This window comes from Phascolarctos cinereus, unplaced genomic scaffold (genome assembly GCF_003287225.1).
Source record: "Phascolarctos cinereus isolate Bilbo 61053 unplaced genomic scaffold, phaCin_HiC Scaffold_9;HRSCAF=440, whole genome shotgun sequence".
NCBI lineage: Eukaryota > Metazoa > Chordata > Mammalia > Diprotodontia > Phascolarctidae > Phascolarctos > Phascolarctos cinereus.
In genome coordinates, this window is record NW_027556402.1 from 63,956,154 (window position 1) to 63,980,107 (window position 23,954).

A 23,954-nucleotide genomic window follows, 5' to 3' on the forward strand; every position below is an offset into this window, starting at 1 on the left:
CCTAGTCTCCTCTGCAAGGGAGTGACAATATCTCCATATTCTTTTCTAAGGCAGGCATAGCTCATTTTTCATAATTATTTATATTTTAGGAATAAGAAAGTAATCATATGGGTTGGTAGCTACCAAAAGTCTTCTCTTTGGATTTTTAATGGAAAACAATGCGTTTCTTCATCTTTTCCATTCTTTTGCAATCTTTTCCAATTTGAGTTATTTTGAAAATAAATCTCAGAGTGCCTTTAAATTTGTGTTGTTCCTAACACTCTGGTCTCTCTCTCCCTCTGTATGTATGTATATGTGTGTGTGTGTGTGTGTGTGTGTGTGTATCTGTGTGTGTATTTTTGCTCAAGTCCAGCCTTTCCTTCTTTCTTTACTTGAATGCTACTTCGGCATCGTTTAAAAAAAAAGTGAGTTTAACAAGCTGTCAAAGGTGATTGCCATGTCTAAGCCTACTATGCTATTGTGCCATTTCTATATCCTCGTGCAGTACACGGGGGTGCTGACGCCTCACAATCTAAATGTATGGGATCCACTGTCACTGATAACAAATTGCTAGAGAGATGAAAGTCAGATCCTTTGAACATCTGCTGTCTTCCCAGCTTCCTCCATAAATCACACACTCGAGTGTCACACCAAGCTTTCTGCAGGCTGGTTTCCTCTTTCGCTGCTTTTTACACTCGCAGGAGGCAACATTGCTGGTAGTCTTCCCTCCTATTCCGCCACAATGTTTGACTGACTGAGTTTCTACTCCAAACTAGCGCTGTCTTGGGCTGTCATGTTTCTCTGGCTGGCAAGGAGACCAAGGATTATTTCATGAATGAGGCTCTCTCCTTGAGCTTCCTCGGCTTGGCGTCTGCTTTCCTTCCTTCAGTTTCGAAACAAGTGTCCCTGGGAGGAGGAACCAGCCCCAAGGTGACGCCCTAAAAAGCTGGAGGGCGACCCTTCCCTCCAGGGCAGTGCTGTCCCAGGCGCCGGGGCGGAGCCGCAGCCTCCAGGGCGGAGCCGCAGCCGCGAGGGAGGAGTCGCAGCGCCCGCTGCCTGTGCTCCGCGGGCGTCACGTTGCCGCGGCCTCGGCGCGCCTGGAGGCCTGGAAAGGCTTTCAGTGGGATAGAGAGAGGGGGCGGGCGGCGGGCTGGCTGCGCGTGGACCTGTGGCTTCTCTGGCTGCAGAGGCGCAGCCTCCTGGGCGTGTCCCAGCTCCGGCGCTCTGGCGCTCCCATTCTTGTTTCCTTCCTTCCGTCCGTCCCTCCCTTCCTTCTTCTCTTCCTCCCTTCCTCCCGCCCTTCTCTCTCCCCCTCCTCCCTTCGTCTCTCCCTCCTTCCCTCCTTCCCCGCGCCCTTGGTCGGGGTCGCGGCGGGACGAAGCCGCCTCCAGGATGAAGTTGAAGCCGAACCGGAGGAGGAGGACTGACGTTTGGCCGCGAGCGTGGCTAGAAGCGGGGCTGCCTGGGCTCACTTACTCCGTGGGCTGAGGGGTAGGGGGGAGGGAAGGAGAGGGGATCCGTATCCAGATCAGTGCGTTGTTCCCGGTGGAGGAATGGAGCCCGAGGTAGAGCAAGGCGGAGCTGCGGGAAGACAAGCGCAGGAAAAGGAAAATTAGGCAGACTCCTGGGGATCTGTGAACACAATCAAGACGGCAAGCATCGCACTTAGGGATCTATTGCAACCCTGGGAGGATTCTTTTTTCATAGCAAGGAAGGTTGAAGATGCCATTAAAGTTCTGGAGTGTCATCAACCTGCACAAACCGACTATTTGGAAAAATTCAAGTCGGGCTGCTCACCAACCAATGAAATTCCGTGGTTCCCACCCTTGCAGACAACAATTCTTGGTAAGTAACTTCTGCCCAGACTTAGGGGTTACCATCTTCTGTAAGATCAGTATCTAGGTGAGCATACGGAGGTTCACATGGAGAAGGCTCTTGAGTTTGATATTCACATGTATAAAGTGTCTGAATTATCCTACTATGTATGCAGAGAGTTTTCATATTTTCCACATGCTTTGACATATTTCCTTTTCTCTTTAACAGTGTACACACATTTCGGTAAACCAAAGCCATGTGGATTAAAAAAATTTTTTTTTAAATTTATTTAAGCAATTGGGGTTAAGTGACTTGCCTAGGGGATTTTTTTTTAAAGATGCCTTAACTCTGCCCTCTCCTTTTCCTCAAATACTTGGTTTTCTTTTTTAATTTTTCAGACTGTTCTGTATTCTAGTTTTCACACCAACTTACCTGAAGTGGTTGTCTGGAGTTTTTTTTTTTTTAAAGGAAGTCAGGGGGAGAGATGATTAGGGACTTTCCTAAAGTACTGAGGCATTGAAAGGAATCCTCCTCTAGTGGTTTTGAGTTTTAGAGCTCATTTGAAACGGGGAAGATGTTTATAGTGCCACTTTGTTTCAGATATGTTAGAGCCCTCACGACTTCTTGGAATTTCAGAGAGACTAGATGTGTATTAAACACCATTTCTCTACCCTGAGACGGTATTGTTTTGTATACATGTGGTATCTTTTCCCTCCTTTAGATTGAAAGACAGGAGATTTTCCCAGTGCCGAGTATGGTGACATTTCAGCATGAGATGCCACTATCATAATACCTAGACCCTGGAAATGGACAAAATAGGCTCATGAAAAATAGCATTAAGATTCATCTTCCACCTCCCTCTGATTTATCATCCTTTCATCCTTTTGTGCAGAATGCCCTAGGATAAGCACAAGTTGTTTTTCAGTGGAAAAAACCAAAGAAACCCTATTTTATACAATTAGTCATTTTGATCATAGACCACCTGTTTCAGTGGGTTTGTTTCATTCATCCACTACTACAGCTACCACACTCTCATCAAGCTGATACACATTCTCTTTCAGTGTCTGCCATTCCTTTTGCTCCCTGGGAGCTTCTTCCTTTTCTTTCCTGGCAAACAACAGCCAACAGAGGAGATGATGGGGAGCTTACCTTGTTGGAGAACCTTTTAAATATTCTACAAACAAACCCCTTAAATATCACTCCCAATGAAAACTTCGAAGTGGGACACTTGAATCTCTTCATTTGAGAAAGATTGGGATTGCAGTTTGTAAGTTCTTTTTCCTGTACAAAGTTCTACAACAGCTAAAACCTGACCCTCCCTAATTGGGTCAGAACTGAGGGTTAAGTGTAAAACTCTAGCATTTTGGAGAGATGTGCGGTTAGAAAGCATTCTTTTATCAACATTTGTAAATATTCCAAATGGTAACTAGTGAGTGGAAAGTGGAAAGTCCATGTCATTGAAACACTTTGTTATTCAGTACACAAATTGTTAACCTACGTTGAAAACTTGTTCTGTAAACTGCTGCTATCAATGAAAATTGAGTGCTGTTACACTTTGTAGGAATTTTGGGTGCCACAATTTGAAATGAGATCTTGTGTCCTTCAAACAGCCTGATCTGAAGAACAAATTGTAACTGGCTTGAAAATAGGTTCAGAAAAAAGTATTGCTGCTAACAAAAAAAGTGAAAAGTAGAAAATGGACATTTGGAGAATTTCTGTTCTAAATGATGTAATTTGATTGGGAAATGTCATTTCTCCTTGTACAGGAAGTTGAACATCTTTAAAAAAGGATTATTGGCAAACCCTTTCAATTGCACAAATTAACTTAGAAAAATCTCCTGGGCTACATGTTTCTCAGAGTAACTTAGTCATTGGAGAAGTTTCTTTGAATTACCAACAGCCAAAAGAAACTGGATTTGTGTTTTGTGGACTCAATGTTTGTACCTAAAACTACCCCCACTAACCATTCAAACAATGGGGCTTTTCAAAAAAAGCTTACACTTGATAAATAATGCATGATCTTCTTTTGTAACTCAAACTATGTAGTTGATAAAACTGTCAAATGTACAGTATTGATGTTAACCAGCTCAAGAGTTGTTCACCTATAAATATTTTGTTACATAATATTTCGGTCGGCACATTTGGGCTTCTTAGTGCCACATGAGAATTCCTTAATGCCGTTCAGTGTACAGATCTCCTTAGTGTCTATGCAAACTGGCAAAATCGCCTTAATGAATTTGGATTGCTAATGTTCCTCTATGTATAATTTAAGAGGACAGTTTACAGTTGTCCTATTTCAAAGTAAACAGTGTATCACCACAGGATTGACTCTTGCTTACTAGCTCAGAGCAGTCTAACAGAATCCCATTTTTAAAACCCTAAGGAATGATAGCTTTCTCTCTGTGGAGAGGAGACAAGACACCTTCAGCCCAAATAGATGAGCTACAGTGACTTGGCCAAGTGTTAGCTCATTTCTATGCCCTGAACTCAATCCTGTTTTTCAAACATTGTCATCAGACAGTAGGCTAGTTATTCATTGCCACATTACTTGTGATCCTCTTGCTTCAAGATTCACAATTGATTTCTTGTCTCCTAAGTTATCCTGGAGTGGGCAGGATGCCTACTTATGATCAGAAACAAAGGTACCTTATAGAACAAGACTGTTAGTAATTTTGACTTGTGGCCATTAGGAGAAAGCTGTTTTCTGCCCCTTTTGTAAACCCAAATGAAGTTTCTCAGCTGGTGAAGTGGCATACTTGTTAACATTTAAGAACTTGGAGTACTGGAGACCACTGAGGCAGTTATCTTGGGGTCATCGGTATGGACCAGGACCATTGTTAGCCTAATAATGGGGGATGTGGGAAAAATGCATTGTTGTTACTGGAGTTGTAAACTGACTTAACCATTGTGTAGAGCAATTTGGAGCTATGCCCAAAGGGCTCTCAAACCTTGCATCCCTTAGACCTAGCAATACCACTACTAGGAATGTATCCCCCAAGAGGTCAACAATGGAAAGGGAAAGGACCTCTATGTACAAACATATTTATAGCAGCTCTTTTTGGGGGGGTAAAAATTATAGGTTGAAGGGAAGCCCCTCAATTGGGGAATGACTGAACAAGTTGTGGTATGTGAGTCTGATGGAAGGCTATTGTAGTATAAGAAATGAAGAGCAGGATGCTGTCAGAAAAAACCTGGAAAGATTTGTGTGGGCTGATGCAAAGTCAAATGTAGTAGGTACAAAGTAACAGCAATATTGTAAGATGAGGAGTTGTGAAGAACTTAGCTATTCTGAGCAATACAAGGATCCAAGACAACTCTGAAGGACTTATGATGAAAATGCTGTCTGTCCCCAGAGAAAGAACTGATGGTATCTGAATAGAGATTGAAGCACACTTTCTTTTTTACTTTCCTTTTCTTCTATTCGATTTTGTACTTCCTTCCCCATTTGGCCACTTGTATATTTTAGGGACTTGGTTTCTTCAGCGTACTTTTTTCCTAGTTGGCCAATTGTATTTTTTAAGGACTGTTTTCTACAGTTCATTTTTGCCCCTCCTTTTTCAAGCTATTGACTCTCTTGCATACCTCTCATCTCTTTTCCCATTTTTTCTTCCACCTCTGTCATTTCACTTTGAAAATCCTCTTGAACTCTTCTAAGGTGGCTTTTTGGGCTTCAGACCAGTTCATATTGCCTTTTGATTTCCAAATGTGGGTGTGTTGACAATGCTGTCCTCTTCCAAATTTCTGCCTTGATCTTCACTGTTCCCATAATAAGAATGGATGGAACGTGTTCTTTTTACCCATGGTGTTTGCTTATTTCCTGGCCTTTCAAAAGATTGAGCTCTCCTGCTGGGGAGCAGAGGGCACTGACTCAAGCTTCTTGTGTTGGGAGCCTAGGGCCTGGTCATTGGCTTTGTGTGCTGGGGCCTCCGATGTTAGCAGGTGGAGGCCATTGGGTTCTGGCAGCTTACCGGCCGTTGGGCTGGAATCAGCCACACTGGAAGTCTAGGGGTAGGATTGGGTAGTGTGGCCCCTGGAGATTTCCTGCTGACCTGGGCCTTTCCTTCCTTTTTGGCTTTCTTCAGCTCCTTTCAGATGGATGTTGCAGGATGTTTATCTCCCTGGGGCCCCTTGCAGGGCTGCTTCCCTTAGTTTTGCTGAGGCACCAGAAGACCCGGTTGCTGTAGAATGCCCAGGCACCTGGTGGTTTTCTGAGCTGGTTTCCACAGGTTCCCCTACCCCCACTGAGGCCCTTGGGGCTCCTGGTGTTGGTGTCTGCCTGCTGTACCACCTGGGTTTCAGGATCTCCTCCTTGTCTGCTAAGCTGGGGCTTTCCACTGGCTTGCTGGGACTCCTCTCATTTTGTACTGCTCCCCAGGGCAAGAGGGCCCTTTCCTGTTAATCCCTCAAGTTACCTGGGCTACTGGACTGCTGTGCCCTGTTTTTCTTCTGGTTCAGCTGTTCCATGGTTTTTCCTGGGGTGATATTTTCTGGGCTTTTACTTCCTATTTTAAAGTTTTTGTCTCTGTTTTCTTTACAACCATGAATATCATGGTTATGCTTTGCCTGGTTGCACATGTATAACCTATATATAATGGCTTGCCTTCTCTAAGGGGATGAGGGGGGTGAGGGGGAGGAATGGAGAGAATTTGGAACTCAGAAATTTTAAAAAGAAATGTAAAAAATTGTTTTTACATGTAACTGGTAAAAGATGCAATGTGAATGAAAGCTAAAAAAAAAAAAGAACACTTGGGTACCCCAGAGGGTGAAGACTCCCTTCCAGGTTAACTTTGAACCATTACTGAAAGAGTAGGAATTTGAATTCAGTCATTCAACCAGTTTTGAATCCATTTGATTACGTTATCATCTTGTCCATATTTCTCTATCTTCTCTTCAAGAAGAGTATGGTATCCTTTATCAAAAGCTTTGCTAAGTCCAGGGCAACAGAAATCCTTTGATCTACTAGTTTAGTCCTTTGGTCAGAAAAGGAAATGAGGTTCATCTGGCATGATCTATACTTCAAGCCATATTGGCTCTCTGTAATAATCATGACTTCCTTTTCTCAGTATTTGTCAACCATTTCTTTAGTGAGCAATTAAAACTCTCTGGCGTGTAGTTTGTACATTTTGCTCTTTTTCTGTTTTGAAAATTATGAAATTCATCTTTTTCCAGTTTGGTGGTTCCTCTCTTTCCCTCCATATTTCTTCAGGTGCTACTGGCTCAGCAAATACAACTGTCTGATTTCTTTGTTTGCTTGTTTAGCTGTTGTTGTGTTGTGTTGTTTTGCTTTTTGTATGTGAGTATGTAGTTCATCTGGGCTAGATGTTTTGGATTTGTCAAAGTGAACTGGGTACTGTTGTACTCTATCTCTTTCCACACCTTGGGCATCAACTCCGTATCAGTCATTTTAGTTTTGCCATTTCCAGAGCAAAGGTCATTTTCATTGGCAAATAGGAGCCACATTAGATTTGAGTATCTCTGCCTTTTCTCTGTTGTCACTTCTCATTTCATCCACCCCAATCAAAGGTTCCATCTCTTATTTATCCTCTTTTTCTCCCCATTCCACCTACATTTGGCTGCCTTTACCTTCCTGTACCAGTCTCAGGTCATTATGAACTTGAGCTCTCCTGGCATTGCTTTTTTAGGACTATATGATGCTCTTCTATTCTCCCTCAGTTGCCTGGCCTTGTTACCATCTTCTGAAATTTCTTGAAAGCAAATCTCTATTGGTGGATGAGATTCCAGTGCATCCACATGGGTCTCTTCAAACTAATGCTTTCTTTCCTCACTGGAATAGTTTTCGTTTGTAAGTTCCCTTGTAAGAGTTCTTCCTGGGATGATTTCTGTAGTATGATTTTTAGTCTATAGTATCAGATCTTTTCCTTTCACCACTCCCAAAATCTATTATGTGTCAGGATATTCTAGGATTCTCTCTCCTCTGTCACAGATTCTAGGAGGGAATGGTTATTTCCTTCCAGGGTTTCCATCATGTTCACAGCAGCCACTGGTTCTCTTAGTGAGACAGACAGAGAATAGAATTCCCCCTTGGAGGGTTCCTCTCTCTTTTAAAGGATGAAATTTCTTCATGTACTCCATCTTGTGGCAGAAATTTGTTAACACTATATTCTAAGCCATGGTCCCGAAATACAGATCCTATTCTGAGACACCACCTACGAAGTCACCTGTTCACTACCCACATCACCTTGTGTTTTATTCATCTCTAGCCTCAAGTGGGCTCTATACAGCCAGAAAAAAAAATACATTCTGTGGCCACGTAATTTCCAATTTCTAGCCCAAGAATTCATAATGATTGGAAATTCTGTTTAGATTTCTTCCAGTTAATACCAATTGTGTCCACATGAATCACCAGAAATGAGTAGCTGTCATCTATTTTGATAAGCCTTTGGAAAGGTCTGTGCTATAGCTTAAAAGACAAAAGACCTCTCCATTACTGCTATTAGTTCAAAAATATGTGCCTCAGTACTCCTGTGCAGGAATCAACAACCCCTAGTACTCTTCTCTTCTTCCTTGGGATAAATCTAATAGTTCTACTGTATCAGTTTTTGAAGGAGAAACAGAACAGCTAGTGCTCTCATCTTTGGAAAGAGCCTCAAATCTGTTTGAAATCTCTAAGTATACAGCATTACCCAATATTAGCCAGTAATTAAAGATGTTCAAACTTAGAAAGTGCTCCCTCATGAGGTAGTAAATTTCCCTCAATTACAAGTCTTCAAGTAATGGTCCTATAAGTACTTGTCCAAAAAGTTAGAGAGAAGATTCTCATTCAAGTATGGCTCGGACAAGATGACCTCTGATGTCCCTTCCTATTGTGATATTCTTTGAATGAAAGTGAATGGAACAACGGGACCTAAATGCAAGCCTGGCAGAGCAGTGGTCCAAAGGAAAAAGCAGTTGGGAGGCTCTTTCGAGGTGTGTTAACTGCTGAATGATATCTTCCAAACTGGTCACTCTGTACAGTTCACATATCACTCTGAATTCTAAATCTTGTTTCATGAAGTTCTTCCTAAGTAGCTACTCTGTGCAGAGCACTGTTTTGAGTACTGGGGGGGGGAACAGAAGGCCTCATGGAATGTATAGTCTAGTCCAGAAGTAAGGCACTTAGGCAAGTATAATGCACAACATACCATGAAAAATTGTATTAGAGAGGTCCAAATGAAAGTCATATTAAAGGTGTGTGAGGTCCAATGGAAAGGTTACAACCTACAGGGGACAATGAAGAGGGAAAGCTTCAAGGAAGAGATGTTTGGTGACAGCTTGAAGAGGTCACTGTAGGCAAAGCGATGAGTATTACCAAGACACAGAGGCAATTGAAGGAGGGTTTTTTCAGGAGCATAGAGTAGTCCACTTGGGCTGTTATCGGAGCATGTGGACAAAGGAGCACAAGGTGGCCTCATTTTATGAAGGGTCTTGAATGCCAGGCAGAGGAGACTGAACTTGAACTAGTAGGAAACAGGTTAAGCACTGAACATATTTGAGCAGAAGAGTTATGAGCAGAGCAATAAAGAAGATTGGTTTGACAGAGGGCTTGCAGTGGGGAGTTAGGAGAGGTTGAAAAATCTGTTAGGAGGCTATTTATCATAGTCCACGATGGTGGTGATAAAGGTCTATTGTAGGATGCTGGCAGCGGGAAGAGAGAGAAGGAGACAGATGTGAGGTGTTTCAGAGGTGCAATCTGTAGCACTTAATGACTCGACATGAGAGGTGAAGGAGAGGGAAGAGTCCAGAAACAAAGTTTTGAGCACAGGACACTGGTCTGGATTGTTTAGGGCAAAAGATAATGTTTGGTTTTGTACATGTTGTATTTAATGGGTTCATCAGTAGACAAATGGAGATATCTGGCGGGCAGGTTGGGATGTGGGATCTGGAGGATTCAGAGTAAGGATAGTTCTGGGAAGAGAGAAGATGGGTGATAACACTGACAGGGTTGAGGGCTGAGGGAAGTGGAGCTGGCCTCCACCTCCTGAGCCAGCGCTGGGGAACTTTTCATGTTAAAAGGCCGCAATCAAATAAGGCCACATTCAAGAAACTTCAGATAGATACTTGAAAATGTGGATTAGTTTGTCAAAATGGAAGTCCTATGTACTTCATTTCAAAAAATGAAAAGTATTTGTTAATTTTAAAGCGAACTAACCTTTTAATGAGTTTTTGTTGGAAAGCATTTGCATATTTAGTTGCAGCATGGAGGTCCACAGTTTCAGGTGATGTTCCAAATGGGTATCGGTCATTTGTGACCTTCAGGGCATCTTGATTTGGGTGAGGTAGGAGAATGTACGTTCCCAGCAAGAAGTGGCTGAAAAGCAAGAAAGCATTTTTTGGGCGTGTTGCCAAAGGTGTGGGTATTCTGCTGCATTTTTGCCATATTTCAATTGGATCTTTTTTGCCTCAAAGGATGACTTTAAAATGACATCTACTGAGCGCTCAGTCAATTCCATCTGTAGTCTTTCAGTGCCTTGGTGAGATCAACTAGATGAGGCTGAAATGCTAATTTGAGTGTGATGTCATGATTCTCAAATTCAGTGAACCTTTCATCGTATTTTCCAATTTATAGGTCTGTAACAGCTGCATCTTCTTCAAATGATTTGCATATATCCATTCCCCGGGTTCTGTTGGCAAGAGTGCCCAAAGCAAGTAGCTCTTTGTAGCAGTGAAAATCTTCTGTTGGGAGCCAAATGAAGTATATATAACCTGCACTGAGTCACTAGTATCAGTTGATTGATCCAAAGGGATTGAATAATATACATTTTCTTTTTGAAGTATTGCATGAAGTCGTTCCGTTAAGTTGAAGGCTAATTCATGCTGCTAATCAGTTATGCTTGTCCTTGAAAGAGGCAGGAACGTTATCAGGGCTAAGCATCCTACAACTTCGACAATGTATTCTTTCACAATTTCTACCTTACTGAATGGCTGCCCTTTTTCCCCTGTGTATATAAGCTAACTAATAAGTCGCTTCAGTGGCATGATTTCCAGGTCTTCTTTCCACTTGCAAGAATTGTCTTTGCTTTTGCTTTACATCTTTTAATTTGTGGAAGACAAGCTTTGGTGCCTCTCCCTCTCATTGAAAAGATTTCTGGTTCTTCTGAGTATTATGCTGACGAGCATTGAATTTCTTGAATGTTAATATTGCAGTATCACAAAGTAAGCAAGTCTTATCTTTTAGCAGAAACAAGCTTATATTGCAATTCCCAAAACTCATTAAAAGATACCTTTTTTCTTTTTCCAGCATTCTCTTGGTGTTCTTTGACATGATGGGCTGTTAAGCAGATGGAATTAACAAATACTGTCCAGTTGTGCAACCATTCACACATTCTACTTCAATCAGAAACACAGTGCACCTTTGTCTAAAGCTGATAACAGACTGGCATACTCGACTCCCATAAACTCTCATCAACCAGCCTGATGTGGTAGTAGCGCCAGTTGCGGGGGTAGGGAGGCGGGGAGAGTTGGAACTCAGTAGTGAGTGTAGTAGCCTTCAGTTTAGCCCTTATGGCTTCCTAATGCTCTAATTGGGGCAGTCAACCTGGGAGGATCATTTCATTGAAACTTATTTTGTTCTTTGACATGTTAAATACATTCATTTAAAAAAGAAAAGAAAAATGTAAAAGGTGAATGAAAATGTATTCATAAAAATGCAAGGTTTTGCTCCGTAAAATTTGGATTCAGTCAAAAGGTTGCGCTTACGGACCTAGAGGGCCACCATTTCCCCACCCCATTCCTAAGTAGGAATTATCTAATCTGTGAGCATCAGAATGGGGTTATGGTGGAGCATTTGAGGGTTTGAGCAGTAACTATGGGGAATGAAATAGGGGGTTACTAAAGGAAGAGTTGAACAATCATTAAGCAGCAGTGAAAGCCAGAAGCTAAGTGCCATAAATTGTAAAAGGATAAAATGACCCTAGTGCAAAAATGATATTCTTTGGCTTTATTTACACCACAACTGTTGTGCTGATAAAAAAAAAAAAACCAAAAAACAGTCAATACACGTGAAGGGCATTCTATAAGCTGAAGCTAAAGCAAACAATTGTTCAAGTATTGCCTTTCATTCTCTGTCACAATCGATGTCCTAGAACAAGCAAAAGCAACCCGAAGTTGTCCATGAAAGCACTGGGTAAAATTGTAATGGAGTGGGCCACAACGAAGATGATTTCTTTTCACAGGCTGACTCAACAAATGTATATGGTTGGGATGTAAGCTCTTTGAGCATAACTCAAGGTATTTTAGTTCTGCCATTTTATCCCTAGAACTTAGCATTATTTCTTGGCACATAAGAAACGTTTTGGTTGATAATTTTGAACGACTCCCATCAAAGAAGTCTGTGTGAGGGGACCCAGCCTGAATAGGAAGAATTAAGCCCCAAGGGATTCTTGCTTTTCTAGTTTCTTGTCCCAATCACCACTGGCTTTAGGAAGCAGCAGCCCTTTATTCTGTCATGGTGGGTTCTGTAAGAGGCTGAGATTTAGCACCATTCTCGATTATCAGTCAAATGACCATCTCTAGTTAGCTTTTGTCACTTATCATTCCTCTGCATCAAACACCATTTGCCAACCTTGCAAGGTAGAGGTAGAGCGCACTACATGACTTGTCCAATGTTGCACAGCTAATAATTACGTGAGATCGGATGTGAATTTAGGTTTTTCTGACTCTAAGCCCAGGGCTCTAACCATTCCATCAAGCTGTTTCTCATTATGGGCAGGTTTATGCCCACATTGCAGGAAGCTGAAGGTCTGAAAGATTAGGTCACAGAGTTGGTAAATATAAACATTGGAATTCCATCCTAGGTCTCGTCTCCAAGTTTTTGGACTACTTTTGGCTGCATCATAAGGCATACTTTACCTGCCAGAAGGAAAGGGGATGAGCCAGATGATGTATCGACCTAAAATCTAAATCTTAGGCTGGGGTCACAACGACACACAGGTGTTGCCATCTAAACCTCAACTATGGAGCAGCATAACAGTACGTGCTACAGTTTGAGAGAAGGGTTTTGTGACTGTTGCCAGTGAAGCGTCTACGCGTGGGTTTGTATAAATACAGCCTTACAGGTAAGAAGGGTTGGCACCTCTATCTTTGAACCAGGTTTACAAAGTGCTTGTATTTAGTCCTCTTTCAGAATAAGAAATCATTTTGTCTTTGAATCATAGGATCATCGATTTTGAACTAGAAGGGATGTTAGAGCTCCTTCATTTTACAGAGGAAACTGAGCCTCAGAGGTTAATTTACTTGTGCATGGTGAGAGTGCGTAAACATGAGAGGCACCATTCCAACCCACATCTTCTTAAATCTCACTTTAACACATATATATCCTATATTGATCCCAAAAGAACCAACTCACTTTCTAGATAGCTTTACCTCTTGTAACTGATTAGTTTTATAGAATTATTTTCTCCAAAGAAACATGACAGATGTAGATAGGTACTAGCTCAAACCAGCTTATTTACTTGTCTAGAATGACTTTTCTAATGTATTCCCTTGAGGAAATTCTCCTTACTCATGAATCTGCAGTGGTCTGTGTAAGGTTGAGCCCATCTGAATCTCTGTTTTAGAGCAAAATATCACATATTGCCTCTTCTAGCTGACGGGGTAGCTGGTAATCACAAGTGCTAAGAGGTATTCTTTCATTAGTTACTGAGTGTCGTTCACTTTCCTTCTGCAAGATCATGAAGGAAGGGATATTTCCTCCCTGCTCAAAGAATCCTCTCATTTAGTAAATTAGTTCAGCCTCCCAAAAGCATAACGGGGAAAATGCAAACATTTCTTTGTCTTTGCTAATGCAGCTTTCTTTCTGTCAGTAGTTGGTGCTCAGAAAACCTCTTAAGCTACAAGTTCAGGACAAGTTCTGTAAACTCAGTGAATCCTTCCCAAAAATCTAAGATAAGGAAATTACACAAAAATGTTTGTTACGCTGTTGAAAATTTTGGAATCCAAAATTTCCTGTCTTATGCAAAGGTTATTAGCAGTTCCTTTGGTTATTAAAAAGATTTTTAAAAACAATATCTGTATCTTCCAGTTTAAGGCAGACAGTTTTTCCCTTGAAATTCCAGGCCTCTAGTTTGCTAGCATTTGCACTTTGGATTCTAAAATTTCACATAGATGTTACATAAATATATGTCCATTTGCAGAAACACATATTTTTTGCTGACTTTTATGAAATTTTTAATCCTGTTTGCCACAGAGAATCTCTTTCCGTTTACAGAAACAGGGATATTCAAGCCACAGCAAGTAATCTTACACTTAATTCTTTGCTCTTTCAATATGGCTATATGAATATATAATATAAATCTAATTAGAAACCCATTAATTAGACAACCTCCTTAATGTTACCTAGAGTGACCAGAGATAGTTGTTGTTCTTTTTCAAAACTAAGTTCATATTTGCAGCAGTACTTGAAGTACTTCAGAAAGCTTTTCCTCTTAGAGCAAACTCCTGTGGCTTATCCTACATGTGCAATGTGTTATTACCTTTTGAAACAGAAATCTGTATCTGAAGTCTTTCAGGTTTGCTGGCTGAAGGGCTCAAAAAAATAACGGAAATGACAGGTGTTTAGACTTCCCCATGGTTTTCATGCTGTCCCCAAATCTCACCTGGGAAATCCTCCTTCAGACCTTGAAGTACAGGGCCTACCTGTTAGAGGTGTGTATCTCTTTTTGAGGAGAGGTATCATGCATTCCGGTGGGCCTGCTAGTTGCAAAAATGGGTGTACCAGCAGGTCTTCCGCTGTGGCTCTCTGGGAGGGTTCCCTTATTAACATAGAGTGTAATAACCCTTGAAGCCCTGATGAAACCTGTAATATCACACAGGCATCACAAATAAGAAAATATAAATCATCACACCCCAACAACACTTGACTTTCACAAAGTCCTTTTTGGGTAAGAAAAATCCATTGCCTATATTATTGAATGGGATTCAGACTACTACCTCGTGAGACAGGTAATCAATTGATTCTTATCACCATTTTGTGTAGAAAGAAACAGGCTGAGGGGGACAAGTCAGCAGACCAAGATCTCTAGTAATTTCCAGAGCTGGGATTCTACCCTCGGACTTTCTTCTGTCTCTAATAGTAGAATTTCTTTCCCTTCTGTTATACTGGTTTTTCATAGATAATTGTCAGAGTTTTGTCGATTGGTTTCTCAAATATGTCATCAGAAAGCTCACTTAGTCTAAACAGTTAATTCTGAGAAATAACCCTGATGGGAACATGGAAGTCAAAAGAGCAATGCTTTCCATTACTAGAAATAATTTATCCTGGAACCATCAATTCAGACAGAAAAAAAGAGGTTATAATAGTAACACACGCCAAAAAAAAGGAACTTAAGGGAGTATTCATACTTCGGGTAGAGCTACAGAATCTCTAAGGCCCCTCCTAAGATTCCAGGATTCTCTCCTAATCAATAGATCCATTTCAAGTTGAAATTAATGGTATAGTGGATAACTGCTTCCATGCAATATCCCTGGTCCCAGAATGCCAACATCACATGTTAATTAAGAATTGTTTGATATTGAATAAGACACATCATCACCTTGTGTAGGGCCTTTGGTCTTGGAGGCAAGCCGTCATAAATTTTGTGCATTGCCTCGTATGGGTTCTGGGTAAAATATGGAGGTCTTCCATCGATCATCTCAATTACCGCTATTCCCATGGACCAGATATCCACCTGTTTTATCAAGTTGAGAGATTACTATTGAGGGAGAAATGGTCATTCTGAAGTACTTATTTTGCCTACAGAAATCAAGTAATTCACAAATGATTCATCAGTAATACATTGAGGGAGATTTTTGAGAGCATATATTTCTAGACAGAGGTTTCATTTAAGTATCAGTTGATCCTAAAGAAAACAATCTAATTTCTCATGAAGGTTTCTGGTTGCCCTTGTAAGGAAGTAGAGCTCATCAATAATATTCTACCAAAGCAAATGTACACATTATCATTCCAAAGTTTGTTGCTTTCGCTTGAACCTTTTCTACCCCCTGCAGCTGGCTGAGAATAAGTCTTCAACAAATTAAAAGAGATTGTCAAAATAACAGAACACTTCCAACTCTCTACTTAAGAAAAATAGTATTTAAAATGCTTTATGTGAAGATGAAACAATAGGATACTTATATTTCTGTTACTCTTAGTAGACTGAGAGTCAAGTTGAAGTAGTGTCACATTCTAAAGAACCCATTTCTGATACTTTTTTTCCCCTTAGGTTTAGATGGATGATGGTCAAAGGATACGAAAAGATAATATTCAAAAGATGACATCCAAAATTGGGAATTATTCCTTGGGAAATCTTAGTCTTGCTATCGAAGAGATGTACATTACAAGGAACTTTGAGGTACCACCTCGTAATCACCAGCTAAGCAAAAATAATTCAGAACATCAAAACTCAGGGATGTGGATTGATGTCGCAGAATCATTTTGGACAGCAACATGGCAGTGCACATTAACCATTAAAAAAGTCATCCTAGCCTTTGAACTCATAACGCCATTGTTAGGAATAGAATCTGAAAGTATCAGCAAAAACCAAAATGAAAAAAGCCATCTGTTGGAGGATTTCCACGTCAGCATTATGTGTGATTACCAAGACTGAAAAACAACTTAAATGCTGAGAAACAGGGGAAATTGTAGTCCGTGAAGGTAATAGGAGAGGCAACATGGCATGTTGTAGTGGAGAGAGAACTTCCTTCAGACTAAGGAAATCCTGGGGATCATCTCTTACATATGCTAGCTTTGTGACTCTGGGCAATTCACTTAATGTCTCAGTGCCTCAGGGAACTATGGAAAAGTACACAGCACTCACAGGTGTGTATCAGTAGAGAGAATTTCCTCATTGGAAGGCCCCTAAACCTATCAAACCAAAAGGACAGACCATTGCCCCCACTACCTGCTGCCAAGATATACACAAAATTTACTTGGCTGAACTTTTAAAAATAAAAGTTTCCAGTACAAATTGTTCAGAATAAATAAGGAAGTTAAAAAGAAAAAAACCAGAAGTTCAACTGTTTTGGCAAAACTTTCTCTTTTAGGAAGCTTTCAGTTGTATGTTGTCTTTGAAAATTCGAACGTACAGCATTGGCTTTCTAAATCCAGTGTCAGGGTACAGGGAGGAGAACAGGCAGATGACACCCAATGATTTCTGGTTAAAGAACAGGAAGTCTGAACAATGGGAATGAAATAACCACAGTATCAATTTCCACTTACTGCCACATCTTATCCACTGGATAGATTCCTATTATACCCTATTCAATGGCCTGTATTTACAGTTAGTATCTCAGGGCCAAGATGAAAACAGTGGAATTGAGTACATCATCTAAGGTTACACAAGCTGCACTGTACACACACATCCTCAGGTTTTGTTCAGGCAATTTGCTCATTTCAGTAATTCTCACTACATCTTTACTTCTAGTCTGCACTCTGCAATGAGGCTGATTCCTCAATATGGAAAAATATTGGATTTTATACGTGACAGTGGTTGCTAATTCATTCAGAGTAGACTCCTCAGGAAACTGGACACCTGTTTAAACAAAACTTAAGGACTGAGATACAAATTTTTTTGTCTTTGGAGAGTAGATTCAAGTTTTAGAAGAAAGCTAAACATAATTCAGATTCAATTATGACCCTGGGATCCGAGATTTAAACGTGTTTGGAATGTTAGAGGCTAATGCTCTGTCTCTCCTAACACATCCTCCCCTCCATTTTCAAAAAGAGGAAATTGAAGTACAGAGAGATCAAGGGTGACGTGAATTACCCAGGGTCATACAACTAGCAAGAGTTTGAGGAAGGATTTCAATCCATTTCCCCCTGACTACAATTCTAGTGCTCTGTCAGTCATGCTATGTTGCCTTTCTAATCAAGTAAATGATATGACTGGGTAGTAATGCCATTTTTTCTTAAATCTGGAAGGAAAAGTATAAGACATATAATTGTAAACTAATGGAACCAGGGAGAAAAGGTTTCCTTCTGTGGCTCTGAAGACATCATCATGTATGTGTATGTGTATGTTCATGTGTATGTATATAGATAGATAGAGATAGGTATAGTCATATAAATATTCACATACATTTACCTGTACAATGTACATAAACACATGTACATATAAATGTACATATTCTCTACATCTATTGATGTATGTTTTGTGTGTATGGCTATGTAGGTATGTATAGAAATATATTGAGATCTCACCCTCTTCCTGGCCTTATGCTATGTACAGTTTCATGTATTTCATGATTGCAGAAAAGATGGATTTTTCTTTTCCTTACCTCCTTTCCATATGGTTGTCTTCCTATCACCTCTGGTGCCATCCAGTACGGAGTCCCAATGAATGATGTCCTCTTTGGGACTTGTGCCGTAAGTTGAGCGCAAAAGCCAAAATCGGCTAACTTTATCTGGAAAACAATAGATGCAACAACAGGACCCCTTGACCATGTTTCCTGCCATTCCATATAGACATGAATGAAGTAAGATACAAAATTAAAAATTAAATGAGTTGTCATATTCTGGCCAATTAGCAGATAATATATGCAGTATTTTAGCAGATATTTTCATCTCCCCTATGATGCCTAGAACAGTATATATCAATATGTATCTGATTTTCTTTTGAAATGATGTGTCGCTCATGAGGCAGCTAGGTGTCCCAATGCTTGGAGCACTAGCCTTGACTGCCTCATATACTTGCTAGCTGTGTCATTTGCTGAGCAAGTCATTTACTAGATACCTTTCCACTTCAGTTTCCTCACCAGTCAAGTCAATACTCATTGGTTAAGCATGCGTCAAGCACTGGGATAAGCTCTGGAGACACACAGAAAGGCAAAACATAGTTCCTGTTCTCAGCTCACAGTCTAATTGGGGAGAGGACCTGCAAACAATTATGTCCAAACAAGATCTATACAGGCTTCACTTGGGGGAAGTCTCAGAAGAAGGGCACTCAGAAAGAGTAAGGAGGATTAGGAAAAGCTTCTTGTAGAAGGTAGGCCTTGAGTTGAAACTTGAGGGAGGTCAGGGAAGGCAGGAGCTGCAGATAAGGAAGGGCAGCATTCCAGGCTTAGAGGACCGCCAGTGAAAATGGCCAGAGTCAAGAAGAGATGGACCATTTTATGCAAGGAACAGAAAAGAGGCCAGAGTATGTAGCAGGGAGTAAGGTTCAAGAATACTGAAAAACATGAAACAGAATGGCATCTACCTCACAGGGTTGTTGAAGGGCATCATATGAGTTAACACAGGAAAAGTGCTTTGTAAACCAAATGCTCTCTAAACTCTGTTGTTATGATTGATGTTTTTGTCACCTAGGTAGTGGATGGCTAAAGAATTCTGAGTACTTCAGATCACACCTTGCATTCTTTCCACTGATGAAATGTGTACTTCTTGAAAACAGAACATATTAAATGTTTGTCTCTATCTCCTGTGGCCAGCACTGTGCTTGACACCTCGTAGGCACTCAATACATAGATGCTTGTTGATTAATCATACCGTGATGGCTTCTTCCCCAATAAGTAACTGGTGTATTTGTTCCAGATTTCTCAGAGCAGAGCCGTAAATGTGTGAGGTGTTAAAGAAGAGGGAAAGAAGTTGCAATGCAGTGGTATAATAAGATTTAGAGCCAGAAGCCACCTTGGAGATGACATCTAGGACAAGTCGAATGTTTTACGGATGAGCAAACTGAGGCGTGATGATAGAAATGAGTTACCTAAGGTTGCAAAATGAGTAAGTAACAGCCAGGATTGGAACTTCAGCTACATGGCTACAGATGCAATGATTTCTCCTACACTAGGACAGAAGAAAAGAGAGCTTTGCAAATGAGATGTGTAGCTGGGGCAGTAAACCAGCTTTTTTTGGCCAAAGGAGTAGGAATGGTGAGGAATCATCCAGGTGTGAGAGGTCCCAACTGTTTTTCAGTACTGCATGATTTTGGCAAGTTTCTAGGAATCTGCTTTGTATAATGTAAAATGGGCAGGGTGTATAAAGAGGGGAAGAAGGACTGGGCTGGGCTAGAGTATCTTTGGAGTTTCTCCTAGCTCTTGGATGATTCTATGAGATTTATTCTATGTCCTCCTCTCACTACAGCTCACCATGAATGAATGGGGATAGTGGATTGTTACATGGTCTCTTATTTGTGTATGCGTTGGACTAGATGTTATGGGAGATGTCTTTCGAATTTGAGAGTCTGCGACTCTAAAACCCTTCCTGGTAGTCACTAAAAATAGCTGTCTTGGGCTTCAGACTTCCTTAGAGTATGGTAGATATGGAAAATAGGTATGTAGAAAAGAAAGCAATGATCTCACATGGTCAACATGGCTTCATGTTGATCAGCTTATGCTCACAGTCATGAGAGATGAACATCATTTTTAAGCCTGATATGCTTGCTTAGGAGACTGTAGATTAGAGGAATCCAGTGGGCCTCAATTTTAATGACACTTTTGACAAATGATCTCGACATCCTCATAGAAAAGATGGACTCATACAGGCTAGATCAAATTATGTTTAGTTGGATTTACAAGTTTTTGAATGATTAACTTTGAATTTTGTACTTTTCAAGGGAAGAAAAAGAAATAAAAGAAATGAAAAGACATTCAGTCCCCAGGTACCTTACAAGTCTACTGAACTAGAATATCTTTGCTAAAACTGAGACAATGGCACCTATGATGTGAACAGCTTCAATAAAACCATAGTCGTCCCAATCACCCTATTTTACTTCCTTAATTTCATCCTTTTCTTTGGAGCTATAATCTGTCTTCTTATTATATGGAAAAGTAGCCATACAATCAGTAAGCATTGATCAAGCAGCTATTGTGGGACAGCCACTACGTGCACAGGTAGGGATACAAAGAAAGAGAAAAGTCTGTTCTCTTCAGTAGCTCACAGTCTGCTGGTGGAGACAATTATGGACAAAAAAAAATACATCTGTACATCCATAGACATAAATGATAATACATTTTTATCTATCTCTCTCTGTATACATATCTGTACATATATATGTATAAGTTGGAGAAACTAACAGGGAAGGCAGTGGCGTTAAGGAGGACTGGGAACAACTTCTTATAGGAGGTGGAGTTTTAGCTGGCAATTGAAGGAAGCCAAGGAAGCCAGGAGGTAGAGATGAGGAGGGGAAGAATTCCAGCCAGCAACAATTCCAGACTCCTAAGATGGAGTGTCTTGTGGCAGGAACAGCAAGGAGGCCAGGGTTACTGGATGGCAGAGAACATAGTTAGGGAAGTAAAATGTCAGAAAACTGGAGTTGGCCATATCACCAACTTTCCTTTTATATGAAATGGGGATAAGAAAAGCTGGGCCCACTCCATCTCTTTCACAGGGTTTTGAAAAGTAGAAAGCATGGCATCAAGAAAACATATAAAATATTAAGAACATTTTTTTGCAGTAAATTTATATAAACAGCTGGGAGTTATGAAAAAATAAAAAACATTAGTGGAAAAATGCAAGAAAAAAATATTACTTCAGATAAATCTTTTTTTTTTCTTTTTTCCCTTTTTGACTAAGCAAGACCTGGCTGGAAAGGCATCCTAAGGCCACTCAATGAACACAGTGTTACTTGGTCTCTAGATTCACCTGGACTCTCTGAATCATTTCTGAAAGAAGTCTGATCCAATGCCAAGATGCCCGGACAATTGTGACTATGCTCCCTTTGCAGGAAAAAAAGAAAGTAATGTCTAAGAGAGATTTTTTTTCCCATTTATCATTGTTGTCATGGCCCTCACTGGCAGGGAGACAGGTCATTTTACATTTGTTCTGCTAATCCGAATTTCTTTTGAGGGTTCAACTTTTGTTCCTTCACTGCTCTGTAGTAATCTTGTAAAGTGTAAAGCAGCTGATGCATTGAAGGAATATATGAAATGGCTGCCTTGACTACTTGTCCAAGCAGGTAGCCTCTGTGCAAATGTCAAGAATAGCTGGGTTTCAATCCATTGGAGAGCCCAGCCAGATGATGGCTCAAATAGGGGATACCTTCAATTCACTTTGGAATGGAAGCACAAGAGATATTTTAATTCATAAGTGTAGAGGATAGCTAATTGTCATGAGAGTTAAAGCAGTAAGAGGAAAATGAAGTTTCTGCACTCCCTGAGTTTCTGTAGTCACTGTTCAAGCAAAGAAATGCAATTGAAATTTCAGCTCAAGCTTAAGGTGTGATGGATTGGATGACGTTTTCAGTATCATGATCATAGCTCATGATGTCCTTCTTCCTAATGCATGTGCCAAGGGGAGGCTGCAGAGACACCAAGTTGAGAAGTTCAGAGAGTAGAGGAAGCAGTATCTCCAGGAAAGCTGTCCTCAGAGGCTGATGTCCACAGCTGGTGATCAGATTTTATTGTGGGCTTTCACCAATGGCAAGGAAAATCTTAATATCTTACCCTGCCATCACTTGTGAGGAGGATGGAGTCACTCTTGACATCTCTGTGGACAATCCCTTGCTGGTGTAAATAACACAGAGCCCTCAGGACGGATAAGCACACCATGCCCTATTTGTTCTTCATTCATTCTGAAAAAAGAAATTGTGTTTAAAAAGCAACTTGAAAGGATTACGGAGAAGTTTCAAGTCAAATCAAATGGACAGGTTTAGAGTGTGGTTAGACTATGTCCCTTCTTATATAAGATTACATAGGCACTTAATTAGGCTCATTCAAAAGATAGTAGAGACTTTCTTGGATAAAGCAAATGATATACAGTGGAGTTAGGGATAGGAAGGGAAGGGAAGGGACGGCAAAAGAAGGGGGAATGGAAGCGGAATGGACCAAAGTCTCCCTCATGTTGAACATATGAACACGTTGGTGACTTCGTCTGACCTAGCAATGTCTAATTGCCAGTGTTGACATCTAACAAAGGCACACAAAGCTGTGATTTCTTTCCCTAGTTATGGTAATTACCCAGAAGTTTTGGAAAAGCCACTTTTTCTTTTGGAATTCGTTTATGTTGACATGAGCGAAATGTGTCTGAAATGATTAGAGTCCAAAGTATCCTCATTTTCCTTCTATTGCATTTTTCTCCACCATAAGGGATTGTATTTTGTTCCAAGCAGACAATCAAAGTCTGCAGGGGTCCATAATAATAACTGGCTACATTACATTGTTCCTCACCCTTTGAGAAGTCATCTCTCCGCAATTCAGGCTTCATCTGCTAAAACCTGGTAAGACTGCTTTCTAACTCAATGCATTTGAACTATTCAGAGCTAGCTGAAGTTGACAGTATTCTTATGATTGATTTCTAGAAAGCTCTGTATGCTAAGCCAGATTGAATTCCGAGGAATGAGAATGAAATTTATTTCATCTAACCAAACAGTTTATCGGCATTGATCAAAATTCTAAAGGTAGAAACTTCCCAAATGTGCATAGTTATGGTTTAAGATTTGGCATATTCCAGACACAGCCTGACAATTTCTCAACTGCTTCCTCTTCAATCCTGGTGCCCCATGGGGTCCCACTTCTCTGTAGTGCTAAAAGGAAAATCAGAAGAAGATCCAAAGATAGGTCCACTCTGTTCTGAAAGGAGGAGGAAGAGAGAGCTGAGCAGCCAATTAGGATCCTTTCCCTGATTTCCTCCTGAAAATTGAAAACTTTTTAAGGGAGCAAAAAGTTTCCTTTGGAAAGAAAGTTGGAGAGCTTTTCCCCACAAATTCCCCTTTGGACTATCATCTTTAGAATCTGGACAAGTCTAGGATTTGCAGGTTTCTCTGTTCTCAGGAAGCAAGAGACTTGCTTGTATGTACCAAGTGCTGTGCCAGGGCTCCCGTGGAGATAATATCCTACCAGCTGAACCTGCAGAAGAAATTGGTGGAGATCTTCATTCCCTCCCCAGCCCCCTTCAGTGGCCACCCTTTTGTGGCTGGAAGCTACCAAGTGGAAAAACTACAGAGCAACATGGGGTCAGTCCATCCTTTTGTGCTTCATCAGTCATCTACCAACATAATTGTACTTTCACAAAGCTTCCCTGTCTTCTCCTCACTGAGGCTTACTCTCCCAGCTCCACTTTCATTTATGGAACTCGTAGGGAGGCAAAAGGCAGAAGCAACTGGATGCAAGTTACTGCTTTCTCTTTCAAGACTGTTTTCAAACATGGCAGATGTATATTTCTCTCTTCTTACATGGAACAAAACGCTATTCTGTGGTTGGTCTTATAACTGCTATTTTTCATTAGAAATAAATTTGAAAATATCTCTTGTCTT

At 40.7% G+C, this 23,954-nt stretch overlaps 1 long non-coding RNA gene across 1 annotated transcript; it reads left to right on the forward strand.

The window, feature by feature from the left end:
- The first annotated feature begins 1,014 nt into the window (after nucleotides 1-1,014).
- On the forward strand, nucleotides 1,015-23,945 carry LOC110195671 (uncharacterized). The gene is made up of 3 exons (XR_002320961.2): nucleotides 1,015-1,824; nucleotides 12,588-12,848; nucleotides 15,993-23,945. It is a non-coding gene; the product is annotated as an uncharacterized LOC110195671 (long non-coding RNA).
- Nucleotides 23,946-23,954: the final 9 nt, after the last annotated feature.